Raw genomic sequence first — 13787 nt, 5'->3', positions numbered from 1 at the left:
GGACTCACTGCCCAGTAGCTGTGCACACCCTCATTAGACAGCTGGAATGTTACAGGATGATTCCATCAACATCGTAAAGAGACAAACATTGAGTTCAGTGGGTGGGTCCAGAGTACTGGAGGCTGAGAGGCCTAGAGGAAGAAAACAATGAGCAGCATTTGCCGTGACACCCGCCCGCCTTCCACCGCTCTGTCAACGCTTCCAGGTGCTCCCTGACTTGGATGACCCCAGCATAGATCTTTCCAAGTCCAATCTCTGGGGTCAGGGAGGCTCTGTTTCAGCTGTTGCCATACTCAATGAAACCTTTGTTTTTATTAGATTATTTTTTTATTTTTTTGAGATGGAGTCTCACTCTGTCACCAGACTGAAGTGCAGTGGCGCGATCTCCCCTCACTGCAACCTCCACCTCCCGGGTTCAAGTGATTCTCCTGCCTCAGCCTCCGGAGTAGCTGGGACTATAGGCGCCCACCACCACACCTGGCTAATTTTTGTGTTTTTAGTGGAGACGGGGTTTCGCCATGATGGCCAAGATGGTCTCAATCTCTTGACCTTGTGATCTGCCCACCTCGGCCTCCCAAAGTGGGTGTGAATCACCACACCTAGCCTATTTTTACTTTTATTATTATTTTATTTTATTTTATTTTATTTTAGACAGGGTCCCACTCTGTTGCCCAGGCTGGAGTGCAGTGACGCTATCTTGGCTCACTGCAACCTCCGCCTCTTGGCTTCAGGTGGTTCTTATACCTCAACCTCCCCAGTAGCTGGGACTACAGGTATGTGCCACCACGCCCGGCTAATTTTTGTATTTTTAGTAGAGATGGGATTTTGCTATGTTGGCCAGGCTGGTCTCGAACTCCTGGCCTCAAGTGATCTGCCCGGCTCGGCCTCTCAAAGTGCTGGGATTATAGGTGTGAGCCACTAGAGCCAGCTGTTTTTATTTTTCGAGACAAGACTCTACTACCCAGGCTGGAGTGCAGTGGCGTGATCACATCTCACTACAGACTCAACCTCCTGGGCTCAAGCACTTTCCCACCTGAGGCTCCGGAGTAGCTAGGAATACAGACGTGTACCACTACATGCAGCTATATTTTTATTTTTTGTAGAAATGGGGTCTCCCCATGTTGCCCAGGCTGGTCTCAAACTTCTGGGCTCAAGAAATCTGCCCACCTGGGCCTCCCAAAGTGCCAGGATTACAGGTATGAGCCACCACACCCAGCCGTGAACCTTTGTTAAACATCTAATACATACCTGGCATCATGAAGTCAGTTTTCTTAACCCTTCCAACCCCCGGGGGAGTTGGCATTATTATTTCACTTTACAGATGACAGCACTGAGGTCCACGAAGGGGCAGTGACACATCTGAGGTTATGACTGGCAGAGCTGTCACATGAGCTCGTCTTCTGCCTTCTGGCCTAGAGCTCCTCACCCCTGCCCTCACTGCCCACTGTTTCTCCTGGCATGGACTGGATCACCTGCCCAACCCAGGTCCTGCTGGTCAGGGGGATGCGAGTGCCAGGAGGACACTCATGTTCATGGTCATAGACCATCACGACCTCACAGGGCTTCTAGTCCTTTAAGCCTAGTGAGGGCTCCCTGAGAGTTAAGCATTATTTTTGGAGGTCTTGGATGATGAGACGGAGAAAAGCAGTGAGAATAGAGAGGAATATGGGAGAAAAATGGGTGGAGAGAGAAATAGATGGGACAGAAGGAAGTGAGAGAAAGGAGATAGAAATGCAGGTGCAAGCCATGACTCTCAGTCACTGCAGGCCCAGCCCGGACCCAACAGGGACCATCCAGGGCCCACAGGAGGCATCCTTGTATGCTGGGAACTGCAGAATTGGTCTCAGCTCTGCCACTGACTCAGTTTCCCCATTCACACCAGGGTGTTCTGAGGGCCAAAGAAGGCAATACGTGTAAAAGTTCATTGTAAACTGGAGGTGCGTCCGAGCAGGGAGGCTTTCCTGGCACTGGTCCCCCAGGAAGGCAGGGGTCTGCCCTATTGCTACACCCCAGAGCAGAACCTAGAACACTCCTGCCCAGCACAAAGGACACCCCGGAATGAGGAGGTTAACAGAGACGCAGAGAGGTAGCAGGGGTGTGGGAGGCCTTCCAGGCGAGCTCCCCTCACAGGCCCCACAGCCCAGGGCTCCTACCCTCTCTACCTGACCTCCACTGCAGGGCCCCTCTGAGGCGGGCCAGCACCCCAGCTTGCTCTCAGCAAGAAGGCAGAAGGTTGGGCCTTCTCCTCAGCTCTAAGCCCCTAGCAGTTGATGTTCCCAGTGACATCAAAAGAGAAATGGAAACTGTCAGTGTTTCTAAGGTTTTTGTCGCTTCAAGCTCATGTTCAAATTCATTCGCAGTTCAAATTATTTTTAGTTGATTTGTAGCGAAGGAGTAGAGGAGATGGCATCAGTGAAATTCCACAGACCACCCAGCTTTGAGAATGGTATTGCTCTGCTAAGTCATTGGCCCGGCCACCTGCCCAGGTGCCTTTAAGAAGAACACAGTCTATCCAAGGATGAGCCTCTGAGAACCTCTTGGATACAGCAGACCTCCTGCACACCATGATCCTCCCACTGCACGGTGCTTTACTGTGTCCAGCTAAAGTCGCTCCTGGGCACTGTGAGGTTTACCAACATTTCCACTGATTATGAAAACATCAGGGCTCCATTTAAGGAAGATCCTCAGTTCAGAGCTGTCAACAGGACTGAATAGAGAAGATGGGTTTCAAGAAAAGTCGTGAGCCTCTCAGCACTAGAGGCAATCAGGGAGATGCCGGCTCTTTGTGGAAAAGTAAACAAAGAAAAGCAAACAATCAACAAACAAACAAACAAAGAAACCGCAAGCCCTGTTTTCTTGTCTTGATGCTTTGGGCAAGTGTATTCTTCTTTATAAATCTCCTTTTCCTTTTCGTTTCTGCAGAAACTTCCTGCAAAGCCTTTAAAGGATCCTTTCAAATGTGGTCATTCCCACAGGCAGAGTTAGCTGTTCCCTGGGTGAGCAGAATAATGGCCCCCAAAATGTCCCCTTCCGAATCTCAGAGAACCTGTGAATATGTTACCTCAGATGGCAAAAGAGGCTTTGTTAGGAGTGATTAGGTTAAGGATCTTGAGACAGAAGCTGATCCTAGATGATCCCTCAGGTCCTCGTAAGAGACAGAAGGAGGCGGGAGGGTAGAGTCGGATTTGAAGATGGGACGCTGCTGGCTGTGACGAAAGAGAAAGAGGCCTGTAAGCTAAGGAGTGTGCAGATTCCAGAAGCTGGAAAAGGCAAGGAAAGTGTTCACCCTGAGAGGCGCCGGCAGGAACGCAGCCCTGCTGACAACTGGACGTTAGCCCGGTGACGTCTGTTTCGGGTTTGTGATCCCTCATTTCGGCCACAATAGGAAATGAACCTTCGAGATTTTGGTGTCTCCATCACAGCCTCTAGCACATTCCACTGTAATTCTCTATGCGCTGATTTCCTAACTGGGTTCCCTGGGGTAAGAGCTGTGTATTAATTAGTCTTTCTTCCGTGGTGCTGGCACAGAACTGGGCATGGAGGAGGTGCTCGGGGTGAACGCTCTCCCAACGGGGCCAACATGTCACGCAGGAGCTGGCACCCAGACAACAACCCAGCCCATGGCCCCTTCAACACCTGCTGTGGTACTGCGGAGCGTCCCCCTTTGGACCCCACTACTCTTCAGAGAGCTCAGTATTCATCTTTCTTGTTATAAAGGTTTTCGAAAATCAGGATTTGTCTCACATATTTAATTATTATGAGCCACAGGTGTTCATAATTTTTTGTCTCTGAGCAAGCGTGGCTTTCCTGTCAGGGTCCTTGAAGCTTGGGCCAGGGAGTCAAGACACGGGCTACAAGACACGGGCTCACAGGAAGGAGAAGGGGCATGGAGAGAAGCCACCTTCTTAGGTCCCTAGAGCTGGGAAGATTTAAAACACTGCCTTGGCCAGGTGCAGTGGCTCACGCCTGTAATCCCAGCACTTTGGGAGGCCGAGGTGGGTGGATCACCTGAGGTCAGGAGTTTGAGACCAGCCTGGCCAACATGGTGAAACCCTGTCTCTACTAAAAATACGAAAATTAGCCGGGTGTGGTGGTGCACACCTGTGGTCCCAGCTACTCAGGAGGATGAGGCAGGAGAATCGCTTGAACGCAGGAGGCGGGGGTTGCAATGAGCCGAGATCACGCCGCTACGCTCCAGCCTGAGCAACATAGTGAGACTCCATCTCAAAAAAAAAATAACGATAATAAAATAAAATACTGCCTTCAACTCAAATGTTCTGTTCAATCCTGGGAGCCACCATTAAGCAAGCGGAGAGAGTTTAGTAGAAAATAACTAGGGTAGAGGGCAGAAAGACAGGTGCTGGGGCGAAGATCTAGAACCCAGCCACATGGAAACTGGATAAAACACCCAGGGGTGTCCAGCCTGAAAAAGAGGATTCAGGGTTGCTGGTTACAGGGTTGAACCAGTTAAAGGGGTGACACAAGGACGAGGGAGGAGACTTTGTCCTATGTGGTTTCAAAGGACAAAATGAGGACAAATTGGTAGGAAATACAGGGGGTTAGATTTTGTCTGTGTCCAAGGAAGACCTTGGTCAGCACCCTCCAGGGTCGGAGTGGCCACCACGTGAGCCATGTGCTCCCACCTGGGGAGGAGCTCAGGCTGAGACCGAGCAACCACAGCCAGAAGGAGTTCCAGCTTTTGATGGAGACAGGCATGAGGCTGGAAAATGCTCCTTCTACCTCACACAGTCTGCGGTTGGTCACCCCTGCCCTGGATTGCGCTGGGTGGGTGTGGGTGTAACCTGCTGCCCAGGCATTGGTCACATTGGCCATGGCCTTGTGGAGCTGAGCTGCACTGGGAGGAAGAACCATCTGCAGGCATTGAGTTGGGTGGGTGCTGAACGCCCTGGGGTCAGTCCGAGTCCTCAAACAAACGTGTAATACCAGTCACCCTGGCAGCAGGCTTCTTGCAGCTTGTTCCTCCAGGGGAGGGGCCTCTCCCTGGCCCACAGGTGCTTCTTCAGGTTTTATTTTCCCAGCTGTCTTTGGAAAAGCTCGGTTATAGTTTCACTAATAGTCCTTACAGGAGGGCTGGTCCCTGCCCACCTGACGGGTCCCAAGTGTGTGTCCGGTCCACCCCTTCCTTCCTCTTCCTCTGGACACCCACACCTCCCCCTTCCCAGGGCATCCCCTCCAGGCCTTCTGGCCTCTCCCTCCTTCCTGCCCTTCCTTTATTGCAACTTGATGGCTCCGGCGCCCGTTCCTTCCCTGAGAGGTGGCCCATTGGAGGGCCCTGCGAGGTGACTCTCCTCTGAGAGGCTGATAATGCTGTGCCGGGTCACCTGGTCCTCCACAGTGGAGAAGGAGGGACCTCACAGGTCACACTGGCCATATTCAGGCTTCAGATACAGGATTAGGGAAGATGGAAAAGTGGGAAGGCATTTCAAGATGAAAATCCTGTCATGTTTGAAAGCAGGGTTCAGATCATCCCTCTGCTACTGACCAGCTGTGTGACTTTGAGGGAGTCTTTTCCCCTCTTGGGCCTTAGTGTCCCCATCTAAAATGAGGGTCTGGACCAGAGGACCCTTCCGACTCTGACACTCGGATACCCAGAGTCGCGTCTCTCCCTACTCCTCACTTTCCTTCCCTGTTCCAGTCCGCCTCCATCCTTTCAAAGACACACCTCATTTGTCACCTGTCCCTTTGCCCTCCCCCAGGCTGCATCTGAACGGTTGGCCCTGCTAATCTCCCTCCTAACACTCAAGCAGCTGTGGAAAGGGCCCTTTCCCGGAGCGGTGGAAGAGGGTGCAAGGGTCCGCCCCGGCATCCCTGTCTCCACGAGTGTCCCCACTGCCCTCACCACATTTTGCAGAAACGCACCTTGGCTGGTTGTTCTCATGGCTCCGTTGGAGGAGCTCTGACTTCAGGTACAATAGCACCTGCTGACCTCATGTGTAACCCTAAATGCTACAGGGAGAGACCAAGTCCTGGGATAGCCTGCCTCGCAGTGCCTTATGGGTGCCCAGCGGACCTTCATCACGCAGAGCTTTACAAGTCACAAAGCACTTTCTCACTCTGATTGTTCCGAGAGCACCTAATCCCAGCCATCCACAGGGGCAAGAGTAGGGTTGCAATAACCCAGGGACCTCCCATTGTTGTGCTAGGAAAAGTGAGATTCTGTGAGGAGGTGCCAGAGAATGTGCCTTCCCAGTGCGGGCAAGAACGTGGCGCCCACAAAGCTGGGGAGACAGGATGAATGAGGACCCCCCAGTTGCTTCTCACAGCCTGACCCCGGCCAAGTTCTCTCTAAAGTCAGTTCCCTCAACTGCAAAGAAAAAAGGTTCATTTCCAGGCCGTTGACATCCATGTGTCCCTTACTACCACTCCGTGAACTCAAGAACCTTCTCTGCTTCCCTGGGGCCCCTGGACCACTCAGCTCTTGGGTTGTCCTGAGGCTGTGGCCGCAGGGAGACCAGAGCCCCCTGGGCAGCTCAGAGACTGGGTGTGAGGGCCAATGAAGCAACAGATGCCCCTGCCTCGATTGCTCCCCGGACCTCCCTTAATGAGGAGGCCTGTGGGAGAAGTGGGGCTCATCACAGGAAACCAGGCCACACAGTGTCCCGAGGGTGTCCTCCTCATCAACACAGCCCAGCACTCTGGACTCAGTTTATAGATTGCGTTGTAAGAAGTCACTTAAATACCCAGCTGGAACCCGTCTATCTCTGTCTCTTCCTTTCTTCCTGAGGAATTCCTGCTTTTGCTCAGATGAACCAAGTGTTTCCTTTGTCGGGCATTTAAAGACTCTGTTTTTAGGTGGTGTGATTTCATGAGAGGAGGTCACTCCAGTGTGGTAAGTCTGTATTTTCTGGAGAGGGGAAGCCCTGCCCCTCAACACTGGGCCAAAAGGGCAGGGTCGGACTCAAACAGCCACCTGATGTTTAAAAGCTCAGGTGAGACGAATACTATTCAGGGAGAGATCCTGGAAAGAGACACGCAGCTCATCCACTCCTCCTGATGGCCTAAAATATATCCTCAACCAAGCTGGACGTGGGGGCTGGGGTCACATGCTGGATAAAAATCTGAGACGACCCCGTGGAGCTCACGGCTCGGTTGTTAGGATGCCTGTTGCTGGGGACGTTTGGACCAAGTGACAAAGCGTCCACTGTGCAACGACCCTGAGGAGAAATGCTCCTCCGGCCCCATCCCAGGGTTACCCCGCCCCTCTCCTGCCCCTTGCCCCTGCATCTGGCCATGTAAATGTTTGGTATCTCCTTTTCCCCACTGCCTGCTGGAAAGCTTAGAGGCCAAGGTGTGGCCCACTTTGGTGAGTTCCCCTCCCCATGCCTCCATCTCTGGCTGTTTCACCTCGGTTTCTCCTGCAGGCTCAACCTCTTCTCCCAGCCTTTAAACACTGAGAGCCCGAAACCTCTGCCCCACCCTCCTTCTGAATCTCTGCTAGTCTGGGCAGTTTCCCGCTGGCCATTGCTTCAGTTGCCTTCTGGATCAGCATCCTGATTGGCTGCGAGGAACAGACTCGCCGCAAACGCCGGCCTAGCCTAGTTGGGGATGGCTGTGCTCATGTACCTGCCCACGAGCGAGTGTAGAGGCAGACCGTCCAGGGTGGTGTAGCGCCTCCACGGCGTCTACCATCTGTGGCCTGTGGCATTTGTCCCCACGGCTGCAGCTCCTCCCACCTCTGCATTCCAGGCAGGGAGAAGAGTCACACAAAACTGCATGCTAGCCAACTCTATCCCTTTAAAAAAATAATAAGTGGATATTTTTATTGCTTAGCATCCATACAGACAAGTGCATAAATCACGTGTGCTGCTGGCTGCAGGATCACAAAATGAATTTTGAGCTGTTCGCTTTTAGCCTCTTCCCTGACTCCCTTTTAGTCTCTCACTATTGCCTTTCTTCCTTCTTTGCTTCCTACTTTTATATTTTATTTATTTATTTATCTATTTTTGAGACAGAGTCTCATTGTGTCGCCCAGGCTGGAGTACAGTGGCGGATCTGGAGTGCAGTGGCGCGATCTTGGCTCACTGCAACTTCCACCTCCCGGGTTCAAGCGATTCTCCTGCCTCAGCCTCTGGAGTAGCTGGAACTACAGGCGTGTGCCACTGTATCAAGCTAATTTTGGTATTTTCAGTAGAGATGGGGTTTCACCATGTTCATCAGGCCGGTCTCGAACTCCTGACCTCATGTGATCCACCCGGGTCAGCCTCCCAAAGTGTTGGGATTACAGACATGAGCCACTGCGCCCGGCCGCTTCCTACTTTTAATTTATTCTATCTTGTTATTATTATTTTTTAAATTGCCTCAAATCCTTTCTGCAGTCGGGAGTGGTAAGAATAAATTCACAAATAGGTGAACAAGTGGATGGGTGAATCCATTATACTCTGACATGACCAGGAAGCTGATTCGGACAGTCCCCAGTCCTGAGGACCACAGCTCCGTTCCAGACAGGAGGAAAGGTCTCCGAGGAGAGATGGGATGGGCTGGTCAGAGCAGGGTAAGCCTGGGGGATCGTCCACATCAGCCTGGACACCAGCTCGCACCTCCTCATCACCTGTCATCAGGTCTGCATCCACACTGCCAGCCACTTGTTCATTCCATCTGCTCGGTTTTAAGAAGCACAGCCATGATGCTCCTGTCTTCAGAGTCCTCTGCTGTGAGGAGCAAGCTCGTCTTTCCCTTAATTTGCCAGGAAGGAAATGGCTTGTGCTGGGGAGAACAAGGTCTGTCATTCCAAGGACTCAGGTGGCGGCTCCGACAGCGGAACCTAGGCTCGTTAGCCTTGGTTGGGCAGCTGTCGGGGCTGGGCACATCAGTGCTATATTGACATACGTGTGGTGGGCAGTGCAACAAGAGGGTCGGAAATGAGCCAAGGAGGATGCAAGCATGAACTGGGAACAAGTGTTGCCTGGCCGTCTCCTTTCCTCACATCCTCTCTTCTCTCCTTCCTTCTTTTCCTTCTTTCCTCCCTCCCTCCTTCCTTCTTGTCCTTCTTTACCAGATGAGATGGGGTAAAAGATATATTTTTTTCATAGACTGATAGCTGTTGTAAGTGGTTATCTCACGTGATGTCCCCGCTGTATGGACGGGACACTGATTCCCAAAGGCAGAAGTGACTTTCTCACGTGATGTCCCCGCTGTATGGACGGGACGCCGATTCCCAAAGGCAGAAGTGACTTGCTAAGGTCCATGTTCTGGGTCTCTAGCCTTCCATGTCTTTCTTGAACCTGTTCATCGGGCTATTGGCACTTCTCTGTTCCTTCTTGGATTGCTCCCTGAGAGGAATCTGGGATGGGGGAGGTGACGAGGAAAGCAAGTTACTCAATGAGGTGGAGGAATGGGGCTCCCTGGATTGAGTCCACGTGCCCCTGTGTTTCTGTGTAACCTTCAGTCATGCAGGGCATTCAAAACAGAGCTGTTCCTTCATGTAATAATCAAGGAAAACACAATTGCTCTTACAGCTGCCGACCTGTAATTACACGTGGTGACGCGCTGGCAGCTGCTCCAGCCATGAGGACTGTGAGGTTGTTAGTTTTATCATTTCAAAGGCTACTCTGCTTTATTGTGGCATAAAATTTGGAAGTCTCTTATTAAAATGTACAATTAAATGCGACTTGAATAAATTGCTTTAGGCCAAAGAGAACTTTTCCCTTCTGCTTCCTGCACCCAGCTCTGTCCCCCTGCCACCCCCACCTGTTAGCTGCCTGCTTTCAAGCTCTCTGAACCTCTCTGAAAGGGAGGAATGAGGGGGTTCTTTGAAAAACAACCTTAGAAAGACAGGTGGCAAGCTTATGGGTTGGGCTCAGGCTGCCCTCGAGGCTGGACTGAGCCCGCGCACCCCTGTGTTTCTGTGTAACCTTCAGTCACGCAGAGCATTCAAATCACAGCTTTGAATGAGAAGCACTGGTGGCTTCTCAGATCTGTGAGGCCAGGCGGGCTGGTCTCTTTTTTCTTTTTTGAGACGAGGTCTTGCTCTTTTGCCCAGGTTGGAGTGCAGTGGTGTGATCCTGGCTCAGTGCAACCTCCGACTCCCAGGTTCAAGAGATTCTCCTGCCTCAGCCTCCCAAATAGCTGGGGCTATTGGTGTGTGCCACCACACCCGGCTGATTTTTGTATTTTTAGAAGAGAAGATGTTTCAGCATGTTGACCAGGCTGGTCTCGAACTCCTGACCTCAGGTGATCCTCCCGCCGTGGCCTCCCAAAATGCTGGGGTTGCAGGGGTGAGCCGCAGCCCCCGGCCCTGGTCTCTTGATAAAATGAACGAAACCCTCGCACTCACTCCCCTTGCTGATTCCCAGTCAGCCGTTGAAAGAAGTCCACGTGACTCACCCAGCACTCGAGGGCCTGGTGAGCAGCTCCCTGTGAAAGCTCAGTCTCCCGCCACAGCCTCCCTTCCTGCCTCCAGGCCTTTGCTGAGCCCTGCTCTGCAGCTGGACGGCCCACCCACCCCTTTGGCCCTTTCAGAATCCCATTCACCCTCCAAAGCTCTGCACCTACACCCTGCCCCTCTGCTTAGTCAGCCCTGGCGGGCAAATCTTTCCCTCCTCTGGCGCTTCAGGACACGTTGCTTAACTCTATGTTTAATTTTTTGAGGACGGGCTTTACTTTGGGGTACTTTATGCTCCTTGTGTGTCTTAGTACTCCATGACTGGGCTCTGGGGGAGGAGGCTGAAGCTGGTTCCTGTTATCTCTGCAGACCTCGAGTGGAGTGCCCACCTGGAGCCCAGCCAATGGCCAGCAAGATCTGCTGGGACTTTGCTCCCCCTAGACTGTGAGTCTAGCCCCTCCCTGGGGTCCTACCAGCATGGCTGACCCCATGGCTGAAAAGAGCACATCGCTAGGGGGCTAATTCCAGGCAGTGGAGGCTCCTCTTGAGAGACACTGCAGGGGCTGGCATGGAGGATGAGGTCTTTAACATAGAATTCGGCCGGGTGTGGTGGCTCACACCTGTAATCCCAGCACTTTGGGAGGCTGAGGTAGGCAGATCATTTGAGGTCAGGAGCTCGAGACCAGCCTGGCCAACATGGTGAAACACTGTCTCTACTAAAAATAACAAAAATTAGCCGGGCATGGTGGTGGGTGCCTGTAATATCAGCTATCTGGGAGGCTGAGGCAGGAGAATTGCTTGAACCTGGGAGATGGAGGTTGCAGTGAACTGAGATTGCGCCACTGCACTCCAGCCTGGGCAATAAGAGCAAAACTCCGTCTCAAAAATAAAATAAAATAAAACAAAATAAAATAAAATAGAGAGAATCCAAGGAATGTTTTTTCCATTATAAAACTTGTCAGCTGCAGAAAAATGTGAAAAAAAGGCAAAATTATAGAGGAAGGAAGGAAAGATGGCTCATATTCCTGTCACCTCAGCACATGCCTGCAGGGTGAGGAGAGCTGAGTTCATCCCAGAGCAGCGAGGTGAGCTACGTGACCTGTTCCTGTCCACACTGAACCAGGGACCAGCTTGCTTAGATTGGGCTTCTGTAGTCTTTTTAAAAAATATATAATGTTTTCAGAAAGGATTAATTTTTAATGTCATAGAACATTTCACCAGCAAAATGGTGGTCCTCAACTTTCTCCAGCATGATTTCATTTGATGCTTGATTTGTGTGTGTGTGGTAAAATCTACAAAACATAAAATGAATCAATTTTTCCAAATTTTTATTGTGGTAAAATACACATCAAATTACCTTTTTTTTTTCTTTTCTTTTTAGACAGAGGCCAGGCTGGAGTGCAGTGGCATGATCTCGGCTCACGGCAACCTCTGCCTCCCAGGCTCAAGCAATTCTCCTGCCTCAGCCTCCTGAGTAGCTGGGATTGTAGGCGCGTGCCACCTGTCCTGCCTAATTTTTGTATTTTTAGTAGAGATGGGGTTTCACCATGTTGCGAGGCTGATCTCAAACTCTTGACCTCAGGTAATCCACCTGCCTCAGCCTCCCAAAGTGCTGGGATTACAGGTATGAGCCACCGTGCCCGGCCAAACTTACTATTTTAATCATTTTCAGTGCACAGTTCCATGGCATTAGTAAGTCAAATTTTGTTCAACCATCACTATCCGTCTTCAAAACTTTTTTATCTTTCCAAACTGAAACTCTGTCCCTAATTAAACACTAACTCCCCATCCCCCACTCCTCTCCCAGCTCCTGTAAACCACCATTCTAGTTTCTGTCTCACTATTTTATGTACTTCTTATCAAAGGAATCATAAAGTGTTGTCCTTTCGTGCCTCTCATTTAACTTAGCACAATGTCTAAGGAAGAATTTTCTTCCTTTTTATTTTTATTTTTTTTAAGACAGGGTCTCACTCTGTCACCAGGCTGGAGTGCAGTGGCGCGATCTCGGTTCACTGCAACCTCTGCCTCCCGGGTTCAAGCGATTCTCGTGCCTCAGCCTCCCGAGTAGCTGGGATTACAGCCTCCTGCCACCACATCTGGCTCATATTTTTGTACTTTTAGTAGAGACGGGGTTTCACCATCTTGATCAGGCTGGTCTCGATCTCCTGACCTCAGGTGATCCACCCACTTTGGCCTCCCAAAGTGCTGGGATTGCAGGCGTGAGCCACCGCGCCCGGCCTTTCCTTCTTTGTTGAAGTTGAATAATATTCTGTTGTATGGCTGAACCGCATTGTGCTTATCCGTATGCCTCTGCCGGTGGACACGGGGCTGCTTCTACCTTTTAGCTATTGTGGATAGTACTGCTGTGAACACAGATGTACACATATCTGTTCGAGTCCCTCCTTTCAGTTCTTTGGCGTACATGCCTAGAAGTGGAATGATGGGATCGCGTGGTCATCTATGGTTAACTTTTCAATGAACTGCCACGCTGTTTTTCACAGTGGCTGTACCATTTTACACCCCCGCCCACAGCGCACAAGGGTCCCAGTGTTCCACATCCTTGGCAACACATGTTATTGTCTGTTTTTTGTGCAGCAGCCCAAATGACTGTGATGTTGAGCATCTTTGCGTGCGCTCAGTGGCCATTTGTATATCTTCTCTGGAGAAATGTCTGTTCAGATCCTTGGCCCAGTTTTAAAAGCGGCTGTTGGTCAGAGGGTTGCTTCTTCATGTGTGAACTCCTCTCTCCCCCACCCACTGCTCCCAGGCTCGACACTGTGACCAAACAGCCTCCTCGGGATACTCATGACTCCGAACACATCATCGTCTTGAGGAAGGGATGCTGGGGGCCAAGTGCCGTCTTACGAAACTTGCCTTTGGAGAAACACCACTAATTACCGGGTATGGCAGGACGTGAGTCTGGGAGTTGTCACTGGGGATTTTAAGAAGGTGACTGTTTGCTTCTTTGTCCCGTGATTATTATTCTATATATTTTTAGTGTTTCTGGCTTCATTCTTCCTGTATGAGGATGGTGTGTAGTACTTTATAGAAACCAAATGTTACCCCTTTGGGATAAGTAGGAATAAGTCATTTCCTCAAAGACTGCTTTTTTCCTGCTTACAAAGCGGCAACAACCCTGTAAACAGGGAAAGATGGGAGTGGGAGGGGCATTCCCACTTACACGGCATCCGTGATCAAGCCCTGAGCTGGGCATTTCACACACGATTCTCCTTCTAATCCTTTCATCAGTCAAGTGCGGCAGGTTGTTATCTGAGCTCACACATGGCGACAAGGAGGCTCAGAGTGGCAGGTCAGGGATGGACAGGGCTGGGATTTGGAAACCATCAGGGAACCTGAGCTCCTTCTGTGACAGGAAAAGCTCTTTTGCTCCTGCTGAGTGCTAGGCAGGCGTTAGGGGCCTGTTTCAAGAAGAAATAGCCTCCCC

Source organism: Mandrillus leucophaeus, unplaced genomic scaffold (genome assembly GCF_000951045.1).
Source record: "Mandrillus leucophaeus isolate KB7577 unplaced genomic scaffold, Mleu.le_1.0 Scaffold342, whole genome shotgun sequence".
NCBI classification, from domain to species: Eukaryota; Metazoa; Chordata; class Mammalia; order Primates; family Cercopithecidae; genus Mandrillus; species Mandrillus leucophaeus.
This window is presented reverse-complemented; position numbering follows the sequence as displayed.